Below are 12,572 nucleotides of genomic sequence, written 5' to 3'. Positions count from 1 at the left end.
TTTCGAAGCAGTTGATCCGAGTTCGATTCTCGGCCATGGAATATTATTTTTTTGTTTTTAAGGAATTTTTTTTTTTTAATGGTTGACCATAATATCAATCCACTAAGTAATATTTTAGGCCTGTAGCATAATTGAAAAGTTAAAGAATGATATAAAATTTTTTATGATGTTAACGATAAAAAAATGAAAAAAAACATAAAATTAAAATAAAAAATGGGCCAACGGCACGCGGTGTTCCCAAGCGGTCACCCATCCAAGTACTGACCGCGCCCAATGTTGCTTAACTTCGGTGATCGGACGAGAACCGGTGTGTTCAAAATGGTATGGTCGTTGGCAAAAGTTAAACAATATTAATTTCTATTCTACCTGCCAATAAATATATGAAAATTAGTATAAAAAAGCCCTAATAATATTGAAAAAATTAGCAAGGTGTGTGCGAGGTTGATAAAAATAATCATTACATACGCGCTTGAAAAAGATCGTAATTACATTAATAAGTTTGTAGGAATTTTTTTTTTCAATGGTTGACCATAATATCAATCCACTAAGTAATATTTTAGGCCTGTAGCATACTTGAAAAGTTAAAGAATTTTATGATATTATTAATTATAGTAATGATAAAAAAATAAAAAAAACATGAAATTAAAATAAAAAATAGGCCAACGGCACGCGGTGTTCCCAAGCGGTCACCCATCCAAGTACTGACCGCGCCCAATGTTGCTTAACTTCGGTGATCGGACGAGAACCGGTGTGTTCAACATGGTATGGTCGTTGGCAAACGCTAAACAATATTAATTTCTACTCTACCTGCCAATAAATATATGAAAATTAGTATAAAAAAGCCCTAATAATACTGAAAACATTAGCAAGGTGTAAATATTATATACCTAGTTTAACTCACTCTCCTAACTCATCTTCGCTGTCTACAGGCAGAGCGCACGACTGTGGTCGTGAAGAACCGAGGTTCGATCCCCGCTTTAACTAATTTTTTTTTTCTTTTTTTATAACTTTTAATTTTTTTTATCACATGCTACTTATAAATATGTCAATAGACAGAAAAAAAGAGAGAATGAAATGAAAAGAGAGAGAGAGAAGAATACTAGAAGTTTCACTTCTGTCTTGCGTAGGCTTGACACACCCATTTTTTTTTTAAATTTTAAAGCTTTAATGAGATGCACGATGCACGGAAGAGCGTATTAGTTTAATAAACACATAATAAAAAATATTTGAGTTGTTATTGTTTTCTTACTTTAAAATATCGATAGCCTTTCTTCAGGACAAATGCAATCTCTCAATTTTGTATTTTGATATGTTAAGCTCTCTGAAACTCATTCCAGTAGATGGTTAAAGGAAGTGATAGACATTCTCTTAAGACATTAAGCGCCCTTGAGGTGATTTTCTCACGGTGAAAACGGCGCTATATAAATAATCCAATCATTATTATTCTAAAATAATTAAAGAACTTTACTTCATCACTTCTCAACTCATCAATTAACACTTGGAAAATTCCCACAGAAAATCATTCAGCTATGATTGGGTGTACCCAAAATTTTCTTTTCACTTTTTTCCTTCTTTTTAATAAGTACCACATGACAACAAGAGCTTCATCGTCGTCCATTGCGCACCATTACTGAAGAATGAGCAAATATCATGTTTTGGTTGAATCGGCAACTATTTTTTTTCGTAGAGTATGGTCCGTTTTTAAAACGGAAGTGTGAACAGGGCCATTAGCCATCCGTTTTTAAAACGGGACCCGCCTCCGATTTGAAAACGGAAGTGGGAACGGGCCCTTAGACATTGATAGTAATGTTATTTGCTATGCGGATGACACTGTTCTTGTTTTCACTTCTGATTCTTGGACAATTGTATATATGATAACTACTGAAGGAACCAAGTACAAGTCCAAAACTACATCTTTTCCGGAGAGAAATATAACATCTATAAACTGTGATTACTTCTATTGTGTGATTAAGTAGCAAATGCTTATTATTATTATTTATTTTTTTTATTACTTTATTTCTTTCCATTTCTTTACACATATTAATAGATAGTATATAATAACACAATATATAATACCAAATAGTATACACAAGAAATGAAAACCCACTAAGGCACTGCCTGAGTGTGGGTAATATAAAACGATTACTATATTTCAAGTACCTAAACTATAATATACATTAGTAGAAAAGTTTTTTTTTTGTTTATAGTTATTATAAAAAGTAAAGAGAAAACATTATGTACAATAGTTTATAAAGTTTCAGCAAGTGAGTTGTAGAAAGGATCAATAAATTTATAGTAAAAGCGTTTCAATATCTGCCTCATTTAGCCATAATTTTACCTCTTTAATATATTCTATCTTTTTATTTATCATTTGAGTTTGTAGTGGTAGAAGGTTAAATGTACGAGGACCAATGAAACTGCTATGTGTCTGCATTAATTTAGTATTGGTTTGGGGGGTGTAAAATATATTATTTGTTCTTTTGCTCATTCTGTTTTCATTTATTTTGAAATTATTTTTGTTTTTAAATAAATATTTCATAGTTTTTAATATAAATAATTTACGAATGTTAAATAATTTAGATTCCTTGTATAATAGGTCGGTCGAGAATGTTTTATTTTTGTTATATATGACTTTAATTATGTGTTTTTGAATTATTTGTAGAGGCTTAATAAATGTATCAGGTGCACCGCCCCATCCTATAAGTGATTGCAGATTGCACCAGAGAGAAGTATATCATTTTCAATTTTTCAGCGTTTAAAATTTCCTTGAGTCTATAAAATATGTAGGTAAGATATCTTAGTTTAGAAGTGGTTTGATTAATATGTGATTTCCAATTAAGATTAATATCTATTGATACTCCTAAATATTTTATATTTTTGACATTAGCGAGTTCGTTGCACAGGAAGCACAATTCTTGATTGCAAGTTGTATTATGGATTCTAATTTTAAGGTTGTCTTTTGGTTTGTTTTTCATCTTTTTATAAAAAGGTAAGTAAAATGTTTTGCTGTAGTTTAAGACAAGTTTGTTGTATTTTAACCATTTTGAAACAAGTGAAATGCATACAGTTGCTTTCGAAAAAGTTTCTGTCCAATTATTACCATCCACTATTATTGCCGTGTCATCGGCGTAAGAAACAATTTTACCAGGGATTTCAAAATTACATAAATCATTAATATAAATTAAGAATAAAATCGGGCCAAGAACAGTTCCCTGCGGAACTCCGTTTTTTTTTATCTGTGTCTCTGAACTATAATTATTCCCAATTTTTGTTTTTTGTGTTCTGTCTTTAAGATTGTTTGATAGTAATTTTAGTGTGTCTTTTTTGAAGCCCAGTCGAGTTATTTTTTTAATGAGTAAATTATGATTAACGGTGTCGAAAGCTTTTCTTAAATCTAGGAATATGGCAAGACATTTCTTTTTTTTATCGATAGATGTATAAATATTTTTTGTCAATTCATATATGGCATCCTCAGTGCTTAGATCTTTACGAAAGCCGTATTGGTTTTTCGATAGAATTTTATATTTTTCTAAGTGTTCAATGACTCTAAATTTGATGCATTTTCCGAATATTTTTGATAGGTTTGAAACAAGGGATATTGGTCTGTAATTGTCTAATTTATGCGTATCCCCAGATTTATGAATAGGTATTATAGTGGAGATTTTAAATTGTTCTGGAAAATGACCATTTTTGAGGCATATATTAAAAATATGTTGTAATGGCGTTAATACATGTTGTTTTATTTTTTTTAATGTATCACATGATAGTCCATCATTTCCCTTAGAGTTGGATGGTTTTAGGTTATCAATATATTTTTCAATTTCTTTAAATGTAATAGGAGAAAAATATTCTATAGAGTTAATTGAATCGTTATTAGAATCTAATTGAGGAGATGTCTCCATATAATCATGATTAACATTAATGCCGGAAGATTCAAGTACCTCGTCTACTATATTTGTAAAAAAGTTATTAAAACATTCTGCAATGGTCGATTTGTTAGTTATTATTTCATTATTTATTTTAACCTCATTTACAATATTTGAAGAAATAATTTTTTTGTTTGCAATTTCATTTATTATTCCAAGATTTTTTAATATTATTTTTACAATATTTGTGATTTGTTCACAATAGTATTTCTTTTTGCAGTTTCGTATCAGTCTATTTAGTAAGTTTCGGTACATTAGATATTTTGTTTTCAGATAAGGCATTGTTCTGAGATTATTATTTTGGCAATCCATTTGATATTTTATCATTTCTCTATATAATTTATCCCTTTGTTTAATTGATATAATTAATCCAACTGTAATCCAAGGTTTAATTTTTTTATATTTTCTGTTAGTGACAACTATTTTACTTTCACTTTTTAGAATATAATCTCTAAGAGTATTATAGAAATTCTCTAATGCTAAATGTGGATTTTCTATTGATATTACATTTTCCCAGTTGTTTATCAAGCTCTGGATATATGACATATATCCAGAGCTTGATAAACAATCTAGATACTCATTTTGACAATTTACATTTATATTGTTATCATTAATATTTATATTAATGTCACCTGTCAAAATGGAAAAAGTAAAATTGTTTCTGTCAAGATATCTAACAAAAGATTTTAATTCTTTTACAAATAAAAAATCATTTAATGAAGGGAATCTGTATATGGCTAGTACATGATATTTATAGTTGTTTTGAAAAAATGTTAATTTTATTGCATTGGCTGACTTAAATTCAATAAATTCAGTGGCAACATTTTTCAGAGTATTATGAAAGAAGACAGTGACTCCATCATGACCAGTATGCTTACAGGCAGAGGAAATTGTGGTATAATCTGATAAGTTATATGGAATAACATTTTTAATTTGAGTTTCAGTCAAAACAATTATGCTAGGAGAAAATCACTCATCGAAGTGTTTCCGTAAACTTCTAATATTCATGTTTAAGATAGAGAAATTAACATTTTTAAAAGTAGATTTAGTTCATATGGGTTGGTACATTTATAATTTTCATGTATGTGGTTTTCTTCAGCCATGTTAGAGGTTGATTGGTGTTTGCTATGTGGTGTTATTATTATTTATTCGGAGGGGATGTCTTCTGAGCTTCTTATTTGTATGATTGGAGATTTTTCATTTTTTGTCATCCAAATTTTTCCGTTCTTTGCCCAAATAAATTTATACCCAAGCCTTGACGATTTAGCTAGGTAAAGTAGGTGTTTATTGTGTTGGGTCAGTTGTTCGTTAATATATATTGTGCTGTTTTCTTCAAAATTTATGTTTTTTGTATATAAAATACCATATATTTTTTTATGTGTTATGATTACGTCTTTACTATCTTTGTTTTGTAGAGAAACTACTATGGGAGGAGTTTTGTTCGGGTTTTTATTTTTGATTCTGTAAATATTTGCCACTTTAATAGTTTCTATATCGCATTTGAGTGTTTCTAGTATCTTATTAAACACTTTTTTAATATTTTCATTTTCCTTAAAAGGAACACCCTGTATTTCGACGTTGTTTTTTATTTCATTTTGCTCCATTTTATTAATTTGTATTTTAATTTCTTTATTTTCTACTTGGAGTTTTTTAATCAATATTTCTTTATTTTTGTTTTTTTCTTCATATTCGTCTAGTTTCTCGCAACAAAATTCAACGGACTTCTTAAGTTCTTTTATTTGTTCATTAAAAGATTTCATAAGTTGACTGGTTAATTCATTAAATTTTTTTTCAATGCATTTGATCATTTTATTAGTCATTGTGTCTTCTTCTTCTGAGTCGCTAGATGGCGCCTTTTTTTGAGGTTTCTTTTGCTTATTCATTTTGAAGAAAGGTTCGATGATCGGATATTATTAGTTTAAAAATAAAAATGTATGAATTTAAATAAAATATTTTTTTCTTTGGGCTTCAGTAGGATTCGATCTGATTTCACCAGAATGTCTGCATAAACTCGTCCGGCTGTTTATACCACTGACCCACGAACGCCGCAAGGTGATCTGTGGATTTATCAGATTATAATAGGAACCGAGCAGCAAAGAAAATAAAAATAGTTGTTTATTGTTGTGTTCATTGATCTTTTAATTTTTTTTTTTTTTAGAGGGATGAGTCCTATTTCATCGATTCAAAAACACTTCGTATAATAGTTTAATTATGGTTAGCTAATTTTATATCAATGGAATTTGATGTATTTCGCTAGACAAATTTATCGTAGCTGGTAAAAGACATTGAACTGTCACTTTTTGATTGTCACTTCACTTTATCATTGGATCACAAATGTTTATTAATGTTTCTCAGTACACAAGTCACTTTTGAGTTAAATTGAATTGAAATCCTTCACTGTAAACACTTCAAACACCGCACAAACTTTTTACTTTCTATTTCATGGGTTAAAAATCATATATTTTTTAATATTAGTTCGGAGCGATTAAGATTCGTGTATACTGTGTAAGGTGGTACTTCTTCTTTTTTTTCAATATATATGAGATTTTTTTATTTATTTTTATACCACGTGAAAATATTGTTCCAGAGTTAAAAAAATTAAATAATCAAAAAAGTATACATTTTATGATATATTGGTTAGTAGACAATAAGCTGCTGTCAATAAATGGGAACTCAACAAATTATATGACATTTAGCATAGATCCCAGTCGACAACCAAGACTAGATGAAAACTTAACATACACGACTGCACATCCGAAAAAGCTGCCTATGCAACCCACTAACACGATCTCAGGTAATCAAATACTTAAGCATTCAAATTGAACTATTTTACATGGACATAACAAATTAATTAAACAGCGAATAAAGTTAGAAAACTTATATATGTGATTAATAACATAAGTAACATAATGCCAATGAAGACTCTAAACATGATTACTACGCATTAGCCCATCAATTATCACTCACGGTATGATTTGACTGGATGATTAGTCACCGAACCTCGGTAGTGTGCAGTCGTGTTTACCAGTGCTCTGTGTTTGACGGCTTACTTTGACGGCGGCGCGGCGTACAGATAAGATTTATTTATTGTTACCTTTTCGTATTCATTATTTTTGTTTGTGTTATTGGTTTGCGACGAAGTTGCGTGTATTATTTCTATCATTTATTATTTCTAAAATAATAATTATTGTTTAATTTTTTTTTAAATTTGTTGAAATGGAAGAAGATGAAAATCGACCTCCGGACCCTGAGCCCATTTCTAATATTGTAGACGACTACGATACTGATGATACCCAGACTTCTGTAACCCTTCCTTCACGAAAACGACGTCCTCCGCTTTGCCTTAGCGTACCTCCTAAAATTAAATCTCTTTCACTATCAAACGAAGCCCCAATCTCTCATGGAAGTTATAATGATACAATTCCTCCAGAAGCAAAAGCCATTGAGCTTATGTATTCTATTTCATCTTCAGCTCCATTTATTGTCAATGTCCAAAGGACTGAACAGGGGAAAATAATTCATCCCCTGGATTTTGGTAAATTTATTTTTAGCTCAAAACTCAATAACCTCGGTATTATAAATGGATCAATAAAACCGGAAGGTCGATACAAACTATCCATAGAATTTAAATCAGCCACATTAGCTAATGGTTTTGTTAAAAAAATAGGTTTTCTTTCAAATAATAAATTTAAATCTTTCATACCTACATTCAATTTAACCAGAATGGGCAGAGTAAGAGGTATCCCAACCGATCTATCAGAAACAGAAATAGTAGATGCTCTTAATGACTCCCAATTAACTCCAAAAGTTTTAAAAGCACGTCGTTTGAATTTCAAGGATACTTCCACCGGCACCACTATATGGAAACCTTCCCAATCCGTTGTTATTACTTTCGAAGGTCAAACATTACCATCCCGTGTATTTATTTATTATAACGCTCTTCCCGTTAAAATATACAGATTCCCGACTATCCAATCTTTCAACTGTTGCCGTTTTGGCCATTCAAAACCTATTTGTCGTTCCCCTCCTCGTTGCTTCCATTGCGGAGAGGATCATCCCTTTGAACAGTGTCAAAATACCATGAATAACCCTATTTGTATTAATTGTAAGGGCAACCATACTGCTGTTAGTGTGGCCTGTCCAGAGTTATCTAGACAGAGAAATATCAAACAGTCAATGGCTGCAGACAATATTTCCTACTTTCAGGCCTCTAAATTATTCGCTCCTACAAAAAAATCTTTTGCAGAGATAACGTCTAACGCTTCTCTCTTTCATTTTTCTTCCCCTAAATCCCCTCTATCATCTTCCCACAAAGAAACAATTTTCAAACCGATAAAATCTAATCCAAAATTTATTCCTTCTTTCGATAAAAAACTACATAATGAACTTTTACTTAACCCGAATGGGAATAATAAATCCCAGGCTCCCAATGGGACTGCCTTAAAAAACTGTTCCACTTCCGATATCTTCCCTAAAGTCACGATTGAAAATTCTTCTTTTATTCAAACTTTAATTACCCTATTAATTACGATCCTTTCAAATAACAATAAAGTACCGTCCAACGCTGCCGATTATATGAAATCTTTACTCTCTAGCCTTCCCGATGTATCCGCAAATGAGCAAAATACTTCAATGGAATAGTAGAAGTTTATTCGCCAACAAAATTGATCTTGTACAGTTACTTCATGAACATAATATTTCAGTTGCTGCCATCTCCGAAACGTGGTTAAAACCCTCATACCAATTTAATATTCCTGGATATCATTGTCTAAGACATGATAGACTGGATGGCAAAGGTGGCGCTGCTCTTATTATACATAATTCTATCCCTTTTAAACAAATTATTTTCCACACTCTCTCTAACAATTTTCAGATAGTAGCTGCTGTTATATCTGATATTACATTACTATCAATATATATCCCTCCCTCTACAATTTTTGTTGAAAACGAATGGTCAACATTTATATCCCAGATTCGTCCCCCGTATATGATACTTGGGGACTTCAATGCTCATTCTCCTTCTTGGGGCAGTGAGTTAACAAACCGTTCTGGCCATAATCTATTAGATTTTATGGATACCTTTAATTTATGTATACTAAATGATGGATCTCCAACTCGTTTCACTGCCCCTCAACATCGGAAAAGTGCAGTCGATTTATCTCTTTGCTCATCTTCGGTGATTCCCATATGTTCTTGGAACATCCTTAAAGATCCCCTTTCCAGTGACCATTTTCCTATAATAATTACCTTCCACCATATATCTTCCACGCATTCCTTTTCGATAAACAATAGTTTTAAATTTAAAACGAAAGACGCGAATTGGAGAAATTTTTCTTCAGAATTAGACTCCATTGTTCAAGCATCTAAGTCTTCCCTTGTCAACACTAGTTTACAATGTGAATTATTTCCTAACATGATAATAAAAGCTGCAGAAAAAACACTTAAAAAACGTAATGTTAACATTAAGATAAAACATTCCACCCCATGGTGGGATGAAGAATGCACTAGTTTCGTTAAATCCAGAAGAGAAGCAATTTCCATTTTCCGTAAATGTTTGTCTTTCGAAAATTACCTTTCTGTGAAACAGGAACCAGGAACCAGGCTGAAGCGAAACGCGTTTTGAAAAACAAAAAGCGGTCTGGATGGCGAAAATTCTGTGAACGCTTGTCTCCTGAATCTCCCCAGTCATCCGTATGGTCCAATTTTAAAAAAATCGGTTCGTCATATACTCCGCAGCGTTCTAAACATATTCCAGAAGAAATTATTATAGGTTTTGCTGATAAGATAGCTCCTCCGTCAGTTGCCAGATGCGAGGAAATGCCTTCCTTTATTTCTTATCCATCTCCCTCTAGCTGGCTGGACTCTCCTTTCTCAATAAGTGAATTAAATCGAGTAATCAATTCCCTTCCAGACTCTTCTCCTGGCCCTGATGGAATCTTATATAGTTTCATTAAAGCATTCTCAGACATGTCGGTTGAATATTTTTTATCCCTAATTAATTACATGTTCGAAACGGGATTTATTCCAGAAGTCTGGAAAGTTCAAAAAATCCTTCCGATTTTAAAACCTGGCAAAAATCCATCTGAAATCTCATCCTATCGTCCTATTGCTCTTTCGTCATGTTTAATGAAAGTAGCAGAACACTTGATAAAGACCAGATTGGAATGGTTTGTTGAAAATCACAGAATTATCTCTCCTAATCAATATGGCTTCCGGAAAAAGAAATCAACCATAGATAATTTAAGTGTGTTAACAACAGACATCCGTATATCTCAGTCCCTTAATTCTTGCACTCTGGCCACATTTCTTGATCTTTCATCAGCTTACGACGATGTATTAATTAACATTTTGAAAGAAAAAATAATTAAAATAAAAATTCCCTTAAAACTAGTTCAATTTATTATTAATTTACTAACAGACAGATCCATTATTATCCACTTTTCCTCAAAAACCGTAAATCGCAAACTATGGAAGGGGTTACCTCAGGGGTCCGTAATCAGTCCATTATTATTTAATATATATATATATAAGTGATTTAGACGGTGTAATTCCTTCATCTATCAAGCGACTTTATTTTGCTGATGATTTCCTTATATATTTATCACACAAAAATCTATCGCGCGCTGCGAAGGAATTGAATTTGGCTTTACATAATATTAAAGTTTGGTTGTTGACAAATGGGATGAATTTAGCTACGTCTAAAACCAAAGTAGTGGCTTTTACGCGCAAAAGAAAAATACCCCCCTTTTCTGTCTGCTTTGATAATGTCCCTCTTCAAACCGTTAAGCAAATTAAATTTCTTGGACTACTTTTGGATCATAAACTTTCCTGGCTCCCGCATATTCAGAACATTTCGGCTAAGTGTGAAAAGGGGCTAAATATTATGCGAGCTGTTTCCAGAGTGTGGTGGGGATCTCATCCTACTACTCTTAAATTAATGTATGGTGCTCTAGTGCGAAGCCATTTGGATTATGGAACATTTCTTTTTGATCCTCTTCCTAAATATTTGGACAAAAAACTTGAAAGAATTCAGTCCAAAGCGCTCAGAATAATTATTGGAGCGATGAAATCTTCTCCAATTAATTCTCTCCAGGTAGAATGTGTTGATCCCCCCTTAATTTTAAGGAGACAATTCCTAGCTGATAAATATATTTTTAAATCTTTTTCTATATCGCGTCACCCTTTAGAACAAAGCCTTGATTATTTGTTCAATTACTTAAATAACGAAAAAAGATCGGCAGATAAAAATCGACTTCCTCTCCTTCTAAAAAGTTTTCTTTCATTCAAATCTCTGTCTTCTTCCATCCAAAATCTACAAAAAGATCCTATCCTTCCTATTTTCACCATCCCATTTGATTCTATCAATTATATCCCCAACGTTATAACTTCAGACTTCCGAACTGATATTTTAACCTCATCTAATCAAAATGTTGAGGAAAAATTTAAAAACATTACATCTTCTAAGTTTCCAGAATTTTCTCTCATTTACACAGATGGTTCTAAGTCTGATAACAAAGATTGTGGAGCTGCGGTACACATTCCCGAATTCGATTTAGATTTGTCTTATAAATTGCCTAAAGAAATTTCCATATTTACTGCAGAATGCTTCGCAATTGAACAAGCTTTGAGCCAAATCCAGCTTTTCAATATTCGACGATCCTTACTGTGCACTGACTCACTAAGCGCAGTGTTGAAAATTTCCTCAAATATCCATAAACCTGAAGACTATATTATTTATAATATCAGAAACACCCTTAAATCTTTAAATGAATTAAATTTCGAGACAATATTGGTTTGGGTCCCTGGCCATTTAGGAATTGAGGGTAACGAGAAAGCCGATTCTCTAGCTTAACTTGGAACAATTTCTGGCTCTAATCCTTTAGATTTTAGAATTCTTATCTCTGACGTCATCCCAATTCTTAAATCCAACATGATCCGCTCCTGGGAAGAAAATTGGACTAATACGAAAACCCGAACTGGTGCTTTTTATGTTGGAATACAAAATCATATTCCAAGTAAACCTTGGTTCCACGGCAAGAAAAAATCCAAAAGATTTATATCCTGTATCTCGAGAATGAGAATTGGTCATTGCTCCATTGCATCCCATTTGTTTAAAATCCGGGTCCTAGATAGTCCACTCTGCCAGTGCGGCATGGAAAATGAGACTCTTGATCACGTTTTCTTTAATTGTAAAAATCATTCATCCTTCAAAGGCATTTATCGTGTACTTATAAAAATCACCCACCAATCTCCCCTTAGTATTCCTTATTTACTTTCTCTCAACAATTCTCGCATTTTCTCAGTTCTATACAAGTTCATAGACTTGAATGACTTCAATATTTGAGATTTCCTATTCCCGTATAGATTTCCCATAAAATTATAACCATCTCCCTTAACTTTAACGGCACATAGCACTCTCTTTAGGGTGAATTGCCTAATACAAAAAAAAAAATGATTTGACTGAATGTTTTTGATATTTATTATATTTTGTATAAAAGTATTCGATTTTCGTGATATTTTCGTTGCTGTTTAAATTTATTGATTTTCATTTTTTTTCGGTAATATTACAATATTCGTTTTACATTTTTGAATATTTCAGACAAAGGGAAATTTGTTTACAAAAATATTTCTGATAAAGGAATGATT

The 12,572-nt window shown here is 31.9% G+C and overlaps 2 non-coding genes across 2 annotated transcripts; both read right to left on the bottom strand.

The window, feature by feature from the left end:
• Positions 1-216: 216 nt before the first annotated feature.
• LOC149420404 (5S ribosomal RNA) lies at positions 217-335 on the bottom strand. The gene has a single exon (XR_016302750.1). It is a non-coding gene; the product is annotated as a 5S ribosomal RNA (ribosomal RNA).
• A 322-nt stretch (positions 336-657) lies between these two features.
• LOC149420403 (5S ribosomal RNA) lies at positions 658-776 on the bottom strand. Its single transcript, XR_016302739.1, has one exon. It is a non-coding gene; the product is annotated as a 5S ribosomal RNA (ribosomal RNA).
• Between the last annotated feature and the right edge of the window lie 11,796 nt (positions 777-12,572).

Source organism: Hesperophylax consimilis, chromosome 10 (genome assembly GCF_061612785.1).
Source record: "Hesperophylax consimilis isolate HC1 chromosome 10, BYU_Hcon_1.0, whole genome shotgun sequence".
Lineage (NCBI taxonomy): Eukaryota > Metazoa > Arthropoda > Insecta > Trichoptera > Limnephilidae > Hesperophylax > Hesperophylax consimilis.
The sequence above is the reverse complement of the archived record's forward strand: the minus strand, read 5'-3'. Positions and strand labels throughout refer to the sequence as shown.